At 42.8% G+C, this 15,872-nt stretch overlaps 1 protein-coding gene across 1 annotated transcript in view; it reads left to right on the top strand.

Moving 5' to 3' along the window:
• The window catches only part of ROR2 (receptor tyrosine kinase like orphan receptor 2), a 258,944-nt gene that overhangs the window by 197,736 nt on the left and 45,336 nt on the right, over positions 1 to 15,872 (top strand). The window lies entirely within an intron of this gene.

Below are 15,872 nucleotides of genomic sequence, written 5' to 3'. Positions count from 1 at the left end.
AGCTCAGTCTGTTTCCTGGGGATGCGAGCAAGGATGACTTGGATCCATCAGTTTCAGCTCAGGGGTCTAGAATGTTCCTTTATGTCCTGAAAGGGCTTCTCGATGATGCACAGATGTTGCTATGAGCTCCCTTCTCATCACAAAATAACTCCATAGCCTGTGTGTTCTTTGCATAAACAAGGCCAATTGTTTTAAAGACTAGGTGGTCTTATTGCGATGTTTCTAGAAGCTTCTTTAAGTGGAACCCACCCCCCCCATAGTATGTTAAATGTAATAAATTACATGCATTGGTTTCCTCCTTGCAATCCTGGGGAAGTAAGTCATTATTTTGCTTCTCACAGACACACAGTTGCTATCAAGGGAGGAAAATTTATCAGGAGAAAGATGGACTCCTATGCCCCTAGGGTTCCTGCCAACTTATGTGTGGATCTCAGCTAACGTTCACATTGTGCCACAGGGCTGAAGAAGGCTTGTCCCTCAAAAACTGATTTAAAATACTGGGTGTCAGGAACATGTCTCCTTAGACCAAGGGTAGATGCTCAAATCCCTTCACAAAAGTCTGACTTAACCCACAGTTGGCATGATCCACAGATACTTGTTGATGCACCAAGCACTGTGTGAGATACCAGGCACACTTCGGCGATCAAAAGAAACACGTTCTCTGCCTCATGGAGATTGTGGGGTTGTGGGGAGACTGGCATCCTGAGGGAAAAGGGCCAAGTTATATAACATTATGAATTGTGGTGAGTAGCCTGAAGGAAAAGATCAGATTGTGGCAAGCTGGAAAAAAAGAGGAAGGGGCATCTTGAGTTTGGCATGGTTAGCACAGACCATTCCGGGGAGGTTCAAAGAGTGAAAATTGGCCAAGTGAAGACAGGAGAGAAGTGTGTGTCCTGAGCCGAGTGTGTAGTGGCCAATGCTGAACGGAAATATGTCGGCTTGTGAGCTGGGGGCAGTGAGGGCAGAGGTGTTGGCAGGGGCTGTATCTGTCCTGGTCAGTATGGGAACTGCCAACCCCTTGTGGCTCTTTCAATTAAAATGAAGAATCCAGTGCCTTGGTTGTGCTTAGTCACCTTTTGAGTGTTCAGTGGCTGTGTGATGGTTAGGTTCATGTGTCAACTTGGCCAGGTGATGGTGCCCAGTTGTCTTGTAAAGCAAGCACTTGCCTAACCATTACTGTGAGCACATTTTTGTCTTGTTAATAAGCCAGAAGGCTGGTTTATTAAATCATCAGTCAGTTGACTGCATCTGTGGCTGATTACATCAATGAAGGGCGTGTCTTCTGCAGTGAGAGAATTCAATCAGCTGGATTTAATCCAATCAGTTGAAGACTTTTAAAGGAGAAGAGAGAGAACCTTCACTTCTTCTTCAGCCAACCAGCATCTCCTGGGGAATTTATCAAACACCTTCATTGGAACTGCCAGCTTACTCCCTGACCTACGGAACTTGGACTCATGCATCCTTCCCTACAGAATTTGGACTTGTACATCTCCACGCTTGTTTGAGGCACTTTTATAAAATCTCATATTTACAGATATCTCCTGTTGGTTCTGTTTCCCTAGAGGACCCTGACTAATACAGGCTATGTGTGGCCAAAGGCTACTGAATAGAACAGCACAGGGCTATCAAGTTCCCATCACCACAGACCGTTTTTAGGCGCCACTGGGCTAGAAGCTGTGTGGCTCTTTAGGTTGCAGGCGATGTTTATATTTTATCATCAGTCCCATCCTCCACTGTTGAAGGGATTTGACCTGGAATGTGATATTATCTGATTCACACCGTGAAAAGATCACTCTGGGTGCTGTGGAGAATGGATCTGAGGGAAAGTGGAGGGAGCAGTGGAGAGAGAGGTTTGGCCAGCCGAAGAGAAGTAGACAGACCACAATCATGGTGTAAAATCTAACTTGCAGTCATTCTATAAACTCTGGTATTTCCTTGGGAAAATCTATTGCAGCACCGTGTTTAAGATATGAGTTAGACTTCTCCCACTCCCTGAGGTAGAGCATGCAACGGCTTCCTTGGAGCTGGAGAGCCCTTGAAATGGAGTATTTGTAAATAAGATCTCAGGAGGCAGAAACGGCTGCCATAGTTATGATTCACTTAAAAGGAAGATCCATTTGTTTATACAGGCTAAGGAATAACCATGGTCTAAAATGTAATAGAAAATGTAATCCCCTCTAGCCACATGTTCCAAACATTCATAAATCAAATTCAATACTCTAAGGTAGGATTCTTTGTTCTCCTTTTATGGTATTTGAACAACTTCTCAAGCTTAGAATAGGATGCTTTCTAATAATCTCTGTTTATTTGGGATTTGATTGCCTCCGGAATTTTTTTTTTTTTTTTTTTACCCTGCAAGTGGTTGTACTAAAAACCACGCAGAAGTGCATTTGCAATACCGGGAAGAGTTACAATGAGCATTTGGAAGCTTGCCTTGAATTCTCCAGGGCACAGAAACACTGATTACTCAAGTTAACCTGTCAGGCGAGCGTGCACATGTGTCTGTGGGTCTGTGTGTGTGTGCATGCATGCATGTTTATAAAAGGATATTAAGCAAAGAAAGCAAAGAACCACAAAAACCTGGCCCGTTTTTCCTTCACACTGGCAGTACAGTGCAGGGTGGTTCTGAGCTTGGCTTCACAAGAAGACAGACTGAATTTGGGTGGCGGCTCCACCACCCACTTGGAGCCACGTGGCTTTGGATGTGGCACTAGCCTGCTTGCCCCAGTTCTGGTTTCTCTGCTAAATAGAGATAGCAGTGTTCACAGCCAGAGGTGGGATGGGGAGCCTGGCTCCAAACAAGCCCCCTGAAAGCAGCAGCTGAGGCTGATGTTATTTGCTAATATTACAGTTATGATTACTGTTGGGTGGATTAGCTTCAAGTGTTAGGATCTCAGTGTCCCCTAGGGGCACAGGATCTGGAATTGACAGTCACCGGGGAGTCTCAGAGTGGCTCGTGGACCCCCACCTCCACCCCAGTCTTTCCCTGGCAACCCAGTTCTCTGATCCTCTGATGATTTTACTTCTTTGGGGGCCCTTCCTTTTTCCTTTCTCCTTCTCCCCTTTACACACCATCACTGATGGAAGGAATTGTCCTGGTAATGGCTCATTATTCCATGTACTTTTTTGAAGACCTCCTGGGAGTGTCCCTCCTTGACCACACTTGGCTTAAGTCCGGTGTATAAATCAGTATTTACCACATAAATCGTTAATCCAATTGTCCTGTACGATGCCCATGTATCTGTAAAATAACCTGCCAGTGAAATTTGTCCACAGCCCATTTTGTCAGTCATCGAACAGGTTTACCTTGGCCCCTGCAAAATAATCAGAGAGCCAGTTGCAAGCTGTGAACATACTTGCGTTCACAAGCACTGTGCCAGTATTTAGCACTTAAAATGTAGTTGATATTGAGAGAATGAGAGGGAGAGTTCCCAGAGCAAAAAGCTTAGATAGAAAAGGAAAGGAACTCAGAGAATATGGAGCTTTCCAGATGAAAAGTGTGCCTTAAAATTTCCGTATATGAAAGCTTGCTTTGTATTATTTAGTATCTTATTTAGTATTAAAGCTGATATTAGGGTTCCAGTAATAGCACGTTAATGTAGTAAGCAGATATTTAATAGGATGTTCATATTCTTTGTTACATTAAACATGCAGCACATATATATATATATATATATATTTTTTTTTTAAGAAAAACTAACAAAAGCTTACATTTGGCCTAGAAACTATTTGCTCTTTTGTTCCAAAGCTGTATTTTAAATGCATATATAATGCCTGTCCTGTTGTGTAAAACTGTGCTTTGCAATGTTTGTGGGAAATGGGTTAATTTTTGAAAGCCAAGGCAGACTAAGGGGCATCCTCCCCCATCCAGCTGCCTCCCCGGTGTCTGTCTCGGCCAAAGTGGACACAGCTTGCTTGCGTTTTCTGCCTTAGGAAGAAGAGTTGCTCATTGTCAACACTGAAACCAGAAGGGGAATTCCTGACTTTTCCCTCTTGAGGATATGTTGCAATTATAGGTGATCTCAAGTGGCTTCTAAATAACAGGCCAGTGAAACAGATGCCTGGCCTAGAGGCTGTCACCCTGCTATTTGCAATATACCACGCTACGCTGCTGAAATAAAATTGCCTTGGAAAGAGAGAGCCGAACAATCAGCAGAGTTCCTCCTGTTGACATGGAGACAGGTGCCGGTTGTTCTCTGTTTAATAAACTGTCTGTTTCTCAATTCTTGTAGGACATATGGGTTGGTTAGCAAATATGATGGGTGTGTTTTTTTGGTTTATTCTGGATCTCTTCATATGTGTTTGAGAGTGTTTGCATGTGTGTAGGATGGTTTCTTGGCACTTCATATACAGTGAAGGTCTCCAAGGCAAACCAAGTGGAAAAATAAAAAGATTACCCTAATTGCAAACACAGTCAGTGTTAAGTATGTCATAGAGAATGTGGGCTCGGCAATCAAGCTGTCTTGGTTTAATTCTGGGCCCCCGTACTTTCTAGCTGAGGGCCCTTCTGCCAGTCATTTAGACTTTCTAAATTCTAGTTTCTTAATCCACAAAATGGGTATGATGACTAAGACTCTTGTTCAGATAGGGTTGGTCTGAGAATGCAATGAAGTTATGAGTGTAAAATGCTCGGCACCCACCTGGCTCCAGTAGACGTGTCATTGATGTTCTTGTCCCCTTAGAGGGGGTGGAGGCTATCCCTGGAGAACAGAATGTTCCAAATGCCTAAAACCAGTGCATAAGAGGCACTCACTCCATATGTGTTGAATCAAATCAGTGAGGCTCTCGAGGAAGCGTGGATCTGGGGTGTGCCTGAGTATTGCACACCTGGAGGCCTCCCAGGGAGAAGATCCACTAAGAAATATCCCCTTCCTGCCAGATTGATGTAACCTATCCATAGAATTCCTTTCATTTTGACAACAGAAAGAGTAAACATAGAAGCGGGGCTGAGGTTTACCAGATGCCCATTGTGGTGGATTGAATTGTGTACCCCAGACTGGACAGGTTCTTGGTCTTGGTTCATATTCTGGTAGGCATGGATCCCTTGTAAATAGGATCTCTTCAAGATGTTGCTGCAGTTAAAGTGTAGTCCAGTTGAATCAGATTGGGTTTTAGTCTGGATTAAGCAGCATGAATGTCAGACAGAGAAGCCATGGGGAGCAGCCAGAAGCGGAAAGTCAGTGGAACCCGGGAGAGAAAGGAGAAAATGCCGCCATATGCATTGCCATGGATGGAAAGCCAAGGGACCCCAAAGATTGCCAACCCCCCAGAAGATACTGACCCCAGGAGGAAACAAGCCTTACGGCCTCTGAAACCGTGAGCCAATACATTCCTATGGTTAAGCCAATCCATTATATGGTATTTGTTTTAGCAACCAGGAAACTAAAAGACCCATGAAGGAGGACTGGGGCACAAATGACACTAAGGGGAGCATGATGTCATCAGAGAACCTCATGCTCTAGCACCCCCTGTGGCAGATTATTCTTGTGTTCATTAGTAATCCCTGGCAAAGGGAGAGAAAATAAGTTCCTGCCCTCATGGATGTCAGTCTAGTGGGGTGATTCAAACATATAAGGCACAAGGCTGCAGAAATGAGCAGCAAATTGGGGGAGGGGAGCTGCACCCAGGGAGGGGTGCGTGGATGGTCATGGAAGGCTTCTGGGAGAATGTTGCCCCTGAACTGAGTCCTCATCTGTTCAGCAAATATTTATCGAATGCTCATAGCATGTGAGGCACCCTTAGAATCCCACCACCAGTGATAGTAGGAATTGTCCTGGTAATGCCAGACTCAGTTTCAACAGCATGGAATATCTTAGTCCAGGAAGCAGTAGAATTGTCTTCCTTCTTTGGCTTCCATTCCTAATAAGCGGACAGATAGTTAAGAAGCAAACATGGAAATGACAGGGTGACTTCATATAGTGATGGTGTAGGGGGAAGGTCGGGCAGATGATATTGGAGAGACAAGGAAGAGCCGTCCTAGATGGTGTGGTTAGGGCAGGCTGAGCCCAAGCCATGCGAGGATGTAGGAGCAGGTGTGGCCAGCAGAAGCATCAGCTGTGACAGAGTTTCCTACTGGACCTGAGGTCCACACATTCAAGGCAGAAGAGGAGTGTGGACAGAATCAGTGGGAGAGAAAGGGGTGTCAGAGTCCAAGGTGCCACCCAGAGCTCTTGGGGTGCCCGTCTCCAAGCACCCCTGTTCCTCCACTGTGTTTCTGCTTGCTGTTTGTGGGAGCAATGGGAGACTTTGAACACCAAGCCAAGGAAGTGCTTTAGGCAGAGGAGTGATGTGGTCACAGCTGGGTTTTAGTTTGGTAGCTTCAGCTGTTTTGCAGCAGAGGATTGGGAATGTGTTGTCTTCGTTTACCAGGGTTTCCATAACAAAGTACCACAAACTGAGTGGTTTTAAAACCACAGGAATTTATTATCTCCCAGTCCTGAACACCAGAAGTCTGAATCAAGGTGTCAGTGGGGCCACGCTCCCTCTGGAACCTGCAGGGGAGAATCTGTTCCTTGCCTTTCTCCTGTCTTCTTGTGGTTGCTGGCAATCCTCAGTGTTCCTTGGCTGATGATATAACTCAATCTCTACCTCACTTGGACATCTCTATGTGTCTGTGTGTCTGTTTGGGGCTGGGTCTGAATTTTCTCTTCTTAGAAGGACACCAGTCTTATTGGATTAATCCTCCATCATGATCTCGATAACTTGCCTAATTGCATCTGTAATGACCCTACTTCCAAATAAGGTCACATTTGAGTACTTAAAATTGGGACTTCCCACATATCTTTTTGGGGGGCACAGTTCAACCCATAACACGGGCTGATTTTGCACGTGCCCCAACGTGCTTGGAGACCCTCCTCAAGGTAATTCTCAAATCAATAACCACCATCAGGATGTCCTGAAAGAGCATGAAGAGGAAAACAGGCCACCATAGAATTGACACAGGTGGCCACCAAATTTCATTTCAAGGGCAGTCTTAGCCCGGGGGTTTTGGCTGGGCTGACCTGGGCAAGGGGCCATGGGGGAAGAGGATTTCTGAGACTGGAGCTATCAGAACTTCCTGGTGGTGCCCCTCCTTCCAGAAGTGGAGCCAAACATCCCTGTTAATGAGGTGAAAAGAAAACCAACTTTGAGCCTTCTGCTCTACGAAGCCAGGACCTTCCTCCAATCCTTTCCCCAGCTCAGAGATCAAAGGACTTGCAGGTCCACGAGAGACCCTTGGACTCCCACCCCCTAGAAAATTATTGAGAGGCCCTTGAAGGAAGTAAGGAGGACACTGATAAGCAAAGTGGATTGTTGCTGGCTGCCATCTCATCAGGGCTTTTTAGTTTGGAATTCATTTTCCAGGGATGTCACTGGGCTTGCACTGAGTATAGAGTCCGTGTCTTCCCCAACCCTCATCTTGAGCTTGCAGGGAACCCATTTGCTGCCTGTGGGGAAAGAGCAGAAGCACCTGGGCCACATGGGGCGTAAGCTCACCACCCCAGCCTCCTAGCCTCTCACTCTCAGCAAACTGAGCCCTGAAGACAAGGTGAGCTGAGGCCCTGGCCTGGCCATGGGAGGCCTCAGAGGCCAGGTAGTTGAGATGGTTCCATGTCAGCTGTTGTGCAGCGCCCCATGATGTCCATCTACCCGATGGTTGCAAAGAACCGCAAGCGAACCTTCTCCTAGAATGTTTTCCAACTTCCTTTGGACAAAACCAAAATGGGATATCCCGGTTCTGAATCCCATAGCCACCCTCCAAGATTCAGGTTATTATTGAATGACCTTGGTCTCTGTGTGGGGCCTTGTGCTTCTCTTGCTCTCCCCGTCTACCTTGAAGCTTTGCGTAGTAGCACTTGATTTCGTCATAAGGCATTGGCCATAGATATGCAGTGCCCTTTAGGTTGTCGTTAATTTGGACAAACTGAACGTTGTTGGGAGAAAACCCTAAGCCCCAAAAAAGGAGATCTGAAAGCACAGTCGTGTCTTTTGCGGGTAGAGTCTGGATCTGGCACCGTGTGTTGTTCACTTGACTCCAAAGACCCCTTGAAGCTGTGGAGAACCACATGGGGAACACTGACCTCAGATAAAGGAGGCTGGATTCTGCCACCAGGGTTGCTTTTCTATTTCTCCATCCCCCCTAGAGTTAGCATTCTAAAAACTTGTGCTTCAGCTGGATTGAAATCACTTTAGCGAGCATGTGTTTCCCTTCTGTGTGGCCAGAATTATGGTCTGTTGTTGTTTCCTACTGATGAGACATGAGCTGTGATACTTTTTCCTCAACCCAGTGGGTTTGAACACCATACTGTAATGGGCTTAAACGTGTGTTTGTCCCTGCGTCTCTCCCTGTTGTGTGTGTGTGTGTCCATGTCCCTTTGTGAGGGTGTAGGTGGCACCTTTAGTTGGTTGGGCCCTTCAATCCATCTACCCCTCTTTGCTTCAAACGTGCAAACCCCCTTTTGTACTTTTCTTCTTCTCTTAGGTCTCTTTCATTTCATGTCCCTCATTTTCCTTGCTTTCTCTAATCCTGTCCTTTCTAATGGGATGCCGTGAGGTCCCCTTCTCTTGCCACCCGTGCTCTCCCTATTAAGCACTCCTCTCCCCTCCCCGTTTTCCCTTTTTCGGCAACTGGTCCCCTGCAGCCCACCAGACAGCTCAGCAGGAATGTCTGAGCCAGTGACCCAGTGCTCACTGACCCCAACTAATTTACAGACCTTTAAACATCCTCACCCTCCACACACACACACCCCAGGAAGGGGAGCTTTACATCCTCTGTGCAGCTCTGAGGATCTTCTTTTCACATGCCTTTCCAAAAAAGTTGTCTGTTTTATTTCCCCCCCAATCAACTCCCTGTGACCTCGTGACTTTATCTCCTTCCCAGATCCACAATCACCTGAGGAATTTGACTGAGTTGGTGAATATTTGGACAGTAGGTTGGGATTTAAAAAAAATTCATTAATCATTAATTTGACAGTGTAGAAGGAGCGCTATCCCCTGGTTAGGGGATTCTCCTATTAAGTTTACCTTTGGTGTGTTTTAGTACTCGGACTCAGTTCCACTGTTCAGAGTTTAGGGTGAACTGAATGGGCCCAGGTATTAGGGAGACAGAATCCCTCAGCATCTATTATTAAGGTTGCACTGCTGTGAGGAAGGGGGAACTATTTTGGATCAATTCAAAGGCAGGACATCTGATTTCCTGTCTGACAATAGGGAGAGCTATGGCTCCAGGTTAGTTAATTCTTAGTCCCCTGTGCCTGGCTCCTTTTTAGCCTGTTAAATCATGGCTGGAGAGATTTAGGGCAACTCTAGAGGAATCTTTTTTTCTGAGCTAAAAGAGAGCTTAGAAAATAATTAGTACAAACCCCATAATTTGTACGTAAGGAAAATAAGTCAAGAGCTGCTAAATGGCTTGCTCTGAATTAAAACACCAGGGGGGAAAGGAGTATCATTCTTAATATCCAGAGAGATTTCTTTCTGGCTTTTATTTTGGCCTCTAGAGAATTCATCGCGGTGAAAGTGACTGCACCAAACCAACTTAGGAACCCTTCCACTACATTTCTGTAGAAATGTTCAATAAAATATTAGCCAAAAATGTGAACACTTCGATGAACTTGCAAGAGAGACTGCATAATACCCCAAAGCCAGAAAGGGAAAGGAAACTTTCCAAGTGACAAGCCTGGAGGACTGGACCAGAAACCACTGCACCACCAGCTTTGCAGCGTTGGGGAATAATCTGGTTTTCCTGGGTGCCCAAGACAAGTTCATCAGAGACAAAGGGTTGGATTTTGAAAGTATTGTGCCTTTATAACATGGGTGCACCAAGAGTGAAAAGTGGTAACACCATGTGGTCGTGAAACAGATGTGGATGGCTTAGGGGTTTCAGGAAAAAGGGAATACCCATAAGATGTGGGCATGTTGGCAAAAGCTAGTGTAGGAGAAATCTGGAGAGCCCCAGACAAGTCCATTCCACCAATGCCCAATGCTGGGTCAGCCCCCAGAACATAAATCTAACACGCGGGAGTAGGAAAATCCTGATTGCGGTGAAATAAAATATATAAGAAAAAAATAAATGCCCTCAAAATTACTGAGTTCACTTGGAATATTGAGATATTTTAAGTTTCTTTTAATCATAAGGAATAGGGATTTGGGATAAAAATCAAATTCCATTTTAGGAAAATAAAGGAATTTTCATTTCCTGTGCGCTGAATGTAAGGTCTAGGAAATACCATCCTTGTGACAGAAACTGTTCTGCTCGGCTCAGTTTCATCAAGAACCTCAGGTTTCAGTACCAAGGCAGGAGGGAAACCGTGGGGTCCAGAGAAATGAGACACTGTAGGTGAGCTGCCTGCACAAAGCTGGGAGATGCTAAGGGGTGCTGTCCTGGGGAACAGGGATGGGCAACATTTTTACTCATCAGTCCAGGAAGGGGAGAAGAGGGCTTGTCCAAGCAACAGCGAAAGGAAACACAGAAAGCATTCCCATGAGAAATCAAACTTGGATCTACACCTTAGGAGACCAGATTTACCATGCCAGAATGTTATGTGGATATCCCAAGCCAATAAATTTATGTAAAAAAATTGGCATTGCCTGTCAGAAGGAACCCAGTCCCCAAGGGATTCCCACACCACTGCAATAGCAAATCGCAGTGCATGCTAGGAAAGATCCAGGATGAGTGGTGAGTGCATGAACAATGAGGCAAGAGAAGTAAAGATAAAAGAAGAAATGGAAACCACACAGAAGAAAGAAAAAAGTAGTGATGGATTTGAAAAGGAACCAAAGAGAACTTTTAGAAACGTAAAACATAATAACTCTTAAATGATAGATTGAGTTGATGGTCCACAGCTAAAGATTTACAAAGACAGGTGATATAAAACATAGACAAAGAGCATGGAGGAATCAGATAAGGAATTCTAGGATGTGTCTAGAAGGAGTTTTCAAAGGAGAAATAAAGAGGAAGGAAGAGAGGCAGTATTTGATGAGATATTTGATAGAGAGTTTTTCAGAATTGAAAGAAGGTGTAAGTTTAAGATTTGAGGAAGGACACTGAGACCTGAAGAACATAAAATAAAATTCAATTCACAGCTAAAGACAATTTGGAAAGGCAAAGAAAAAAAAAGTATTAAAAGTAGCCTAAGAGGGGAAAAGGTCAGATTACCTGCAAAAGAACAAGAACTGGCAAGACTTAGAACAATAATCACCAAAGCCAGAAGACAATAGTGTCTTTATGGGGGAACTGATTCAATCCCCAACATGGTTCAGTTAAAGCAATTAGACAGTACTGTAAGTGTCAACCTAGAGTTCTGTACCCAGCTAAACTAATATCAGTTATGAAAATAACCAATATTTTTGACCAAGACTAAGAGGGTTTACAACCTTAGTCTTTCACACAAAGAGTGAAGGGAATTCAGGAGGCCCTAAATGGAAACTAAAAAGAGAAGCTTTGATGAGGAAAGAAGTTGGTAAACATGTAGGCAAATCTAAATAAACACTGATAGTAAAAATCAACAACAATAATAAGAGGGCTTAAAAATAGAGTGTAACCAAACATTGGGAAGCAGTAACTCAGAAATGTGTGTGTGTGTGTGTGTGTGTGTGTGTGTGTGTGTGTGTGTGTGTGATGATAGCTTACAGAATTTAAAGTTTTAGGAGACTTTGTCAAATTAGGGATGCCTATAAAAAATAGTTAAGCCAGCCACTTAGGTAAAACTTTCAAATAAGTGAACAGGGAAAATGGAGAGTAAAGAAACAAATCCAGTTCAAAACAGGAAAGGAGAATTAAGAGACAAAGTAAAAACATTAAAAATAAAACTCATCCGTTGAAAGAGGTAGATTAAGATCCATAGACTCAGATTAACATGTAAAATTATATACTGTTTACAAGACTCATATCTAATACATTGTGGTGGTTTGAAGCTGTATGTACTCCATATCTACATATGTAATCCATTCCTGTGGGTGTGAACCCACTGTAAGTAGGAACTTTTGATGAGGTTGCTTTAGTTAAGAAGGTGTAGCCCACCTCAATCAGGATGGGTCTGAATCCAATTACTGGAGTCCTTTATAAGTGGAATGAAACTCAGACAGAGAGAGAGAAAGCGACAGAAGGCAAGAAGCTGAACCTGGAAGAGAAGGGAGAGAGACCAGGAGATGTCACCATGCACCTTGCCATGTGATGAGCTAAGTACCCCAGGATCACCGGCAGCCAGCTCCAAAATGCAAGTCTTTGAAGAGAAAGCATCGCCTTGATGATGCCTTGATTTGGACTTTTTCCCAGCCTCAAACCTTGAGCAAATAAATTCTCATTGTTTAATTCCAACCATTACGTTAGTATTTACTCGAGCAGCCCAGGAAACTAAAACACACATAATGGTAGAAAAATGTTTAAAGAAATGAAAAAGAGTAGGACTAAATTAACCAAAAGTACCCTGAGGTGGCTGTATTAATATCAGTCAAAATGGTCTTTCAGAACAAAAGCATTACACAGTGATAGAAGAATGAAATGATATAATAAACCTGAAATTGAATGCACTCAAAAATATAGTTTCTGATATATATAAAGACAACTTGACAGAATTACTGATAGCCATTTGACAAATACAAGATCAATTAGCACACAGATCATTGAAACTAATAAACTAGACTAGTATATAAACTTGTATATTTAAAATGTGAACAACAAAATCAATAAGCTTGAATGAATGGGCATATATAAATCCCTGTACTGAACAATTAGCAAAAACATTCTTACTAAGCAAATGAGAAACATTTATGGGAATTGACTATTCACTAGCCTGTAAAGAAAATCTCAGCACTATCAAATAATCATGGTCACATAGACCATGTTTGGTGGCAATAATGCAATTAAAACACTTGGCAATAATTCATGACTTAAAAAAAATCAATATAAATGACAAGATGTTTGGGTCTGACCAGCCGTATACAGATTGTCTTAGTTTGCCAGGTCTGCTGTGACAAATACCACTTACTGGTTGGCTTAAACCACAGGAATTTATTGGTTCGGACACAATATCAAGGTGTCAGCAAGGCTGTGCTTTCTTAAAAGTAGTTTCCTAGTGATGTCTGTCCTCCTTCACACAGCAAGCTCTCTGGCTTCTCCTACATCTAGTTGTCCAATTTCCTTCATTTATAAGGACTTCAGCCATAAAGATTAAGGCCCATGCTGATACAGTTTGGCCTTATCTGAAGAGGGTCTTCAAAGATGCTATTCACAAACAAGTCCACATCTTAACTAATAATTACATCTTCAAAGGTCCAGTTTACAAATAGGTTCACACCATTTGTTAAATGTTAAACTAACATTGAGTTAAAATGCAAACGTCTTTTTGGGAGACAGGATTCAATCGGGTGGCTGAAGAAGACTTCAGATGGGAATTTCTCACCTTGCATATATTAGGAAAAGAAAAGATTGGAAATTAACCAACAGGAGAAATGAGAGAAGGAGCAACAAATTAAAGATATGAGCAGATAGTTACAGAAGGGGAGCCAAGAAACATCCCTAAAGTTGCCCATACTCATTAGGAATTCTCAAAAGGCAAACTAGAATGACAGCGTGTTGCTATTTCATGCACATCAGATTGGCAAACATTTTAAAGTCTGGAACCACTAAACGTTGGTAAAATTGTAGGAAAACACGTTCGCTCAGACACTGCTAGTGGGAATTAATTGTTGCCAGCACTTTGAGACCTAGTTATATTGAAAGAGTTCCACATCACAGTGGATACTTTTGAGATACTATTGTATATGGGCCAGATGAGACATGTATGCAGATGGTCATTGTTTGTGCTAGCAGAAATGTGGAAACAATTACAATTAAGAAATGGATAAAGAAATTGTGTTTTGTTTGTACAGTGGAATATTATACAGTGATTAAAATAAATGAACTATGTCAAAATAGATAAATCTCAAGCTGACTTTGAATGGAGAAAAGCGAGCAGCAAAAAGATGATGTTTTAGGGAAAATTTCTAAAAATATAAAATAATACAAATACTGTTTACGGATACATACATATGGCTTGGAATAGTGCATACCAACTCTGGTGGGAAGAAGAACTAAGGGAGGAAGTCAGCTTTAGTTTAATTCTAGAATGCTTTTTTTCTTTAATTATTCTGAGTCAACATGGTAAAACGTTAGCCTAAGATCTTGGTGTTGTATATGTGGGTGTCATTTCAGTTTGCTAAAGCTGACAAAATGCAATATACTGGAAATGGGTTGGCTTTTACAATGGGGATTTATTAGCTTACTAATTTACAGTTTTAAGGCCATGAAAATATCCAAATTAAGGCATCAACAGGAGGATACCTTCTCTGAAGAAAGGCTGCGGGCATCTAGGACTTGTCTGTCATATGGTGATGCACCATGGTCGGTGTCTGCTGGTGCTTCTCTCCTGGGTTTTGTTGCTTTCGGCTTCTGGCTTCAGTGGCTTCCTCTCTCCACTTCTGTGGATGTGTCCTTGTCACTTGGCTTCTCTGAGCTCTCTGGGCTTTTTCTGTGTGTCCTTTATCCTCTTATAAAGGACTCCAGTAAGGGGACTAAGACCTACCTGAATGGGGTGGGTCACATCTCAATTGAAATAACCTAATCAAAAGGTCCCACCCACATTAGGTCTGCACCCACAGGAATGGGTTAAAAGAGCATGTCCTTATCTGGGGAACATAACAGTGTCAACTACCAGGGGTATCTATTATGTTAATATCTGTATTTTTCTGTGTGTTTGCAACATTTCAGTGTTAATTTAAAAATCAAGTAAAATGAATATCGAACAAGGCAGTTAGAGAAGATACAAGCTATATGAATTTTGAAAGGGCAAAAGGCTATGATATTGTTATTTGAGGAGGCTGGTATCTTTCTGGAAAAATGAAGATAATCAACTCAGAAACTGTTAAAGTTTAGTAAAGCAGCAAGATAAAAGAATAATATGTGTGGTGGGCTGAATAATGGCCTCCTAAATATGGCCATTAGTCCTTGGGACTGGGACTGTTATTTTCCATGGCAATGAGATTGTTTTTATATATTTTTTATTTTTTTAAATTCAGTTTTATTGAGCTATATTCACACACATCATACAGTCACCTGTGGTGTGCAATTAACTGTTCACAGTACCATCATATAGTTGTGCATTCATCACCCTAATCTATCTTTTGAACATTTTTCATATACCAGAAAAAGTAAAAATAGGAATAAAAAATAAAAGTAAAAAAGAACACCCAAATCACCCTCCCCATCCCACCCTATTTTTCATTTAGTTTTTCTCCCCGTTTTTCTACTCATCCATCCATACACTGGATAAAAGGAGTGTGATCCACAAGGTTTTCACAATCACACTGTCACCCCTTATAAGCTACATTGTTATGCAGTCGTCTTCAAGAGTCAAGGCTACTGGGTTGCAGTTTGATAGTTTCAAGTATTTACTTCTAGCTATTCCAATGCATTAAAACCTAAAGAGGGTTATCTATATAGTGCGTAACAATGCCCACCAGAGTGACCTCTCGACTCCATTTGAAATCTCTCAGCCACTGAAACTTTATTTTGTTTCATTTTGCATCCCCCTTTTGGTCAAGAAGATGTTCTCAATCCCACAATGTCAGGTCCAGATTCATCTTTGGGAGTCACATCCTGCATTGCCAGGGAGATTTACACCCCTGGGTATCAGATCCCATTTGGGGTGGGGGTAGTGGGGTCAGTGAGTTCACCTGTATGGCATTGAGATTTTGCAGATGGAATTAAGTTAAGGATTTAGAGATGGGAAGGTTATCCTGGACTCACAGGGGTCCTTATAAGAGGGAGGTACAGGGTCAATGTCAAAGAAGGAGATATCAAGGTGAAAGCAGAAGTTGGAGTGATGCAAGGAAGGGGTATGAGTCAAGGAATGCAG

This window comes from Choloepus didactylus, chromosome 10 (genome assembly GCF_015220235.1).
Source record: "Choloepus didactylus isolate mChoDid1 chromosome 10, mChoDid1.pri, whole genome shotgun sequence".
NCBI lineage: Eukaryota > Metazoa > Chordata > Mammalia > Pilosa > Megalonychidae > Choloepus > Choloepus didactylus.
The sequence above is the reverse complement of the archived record's forward strand: the minus strand, read 5'-3'. Positions and strand labels throughout refer to the sequence as shown.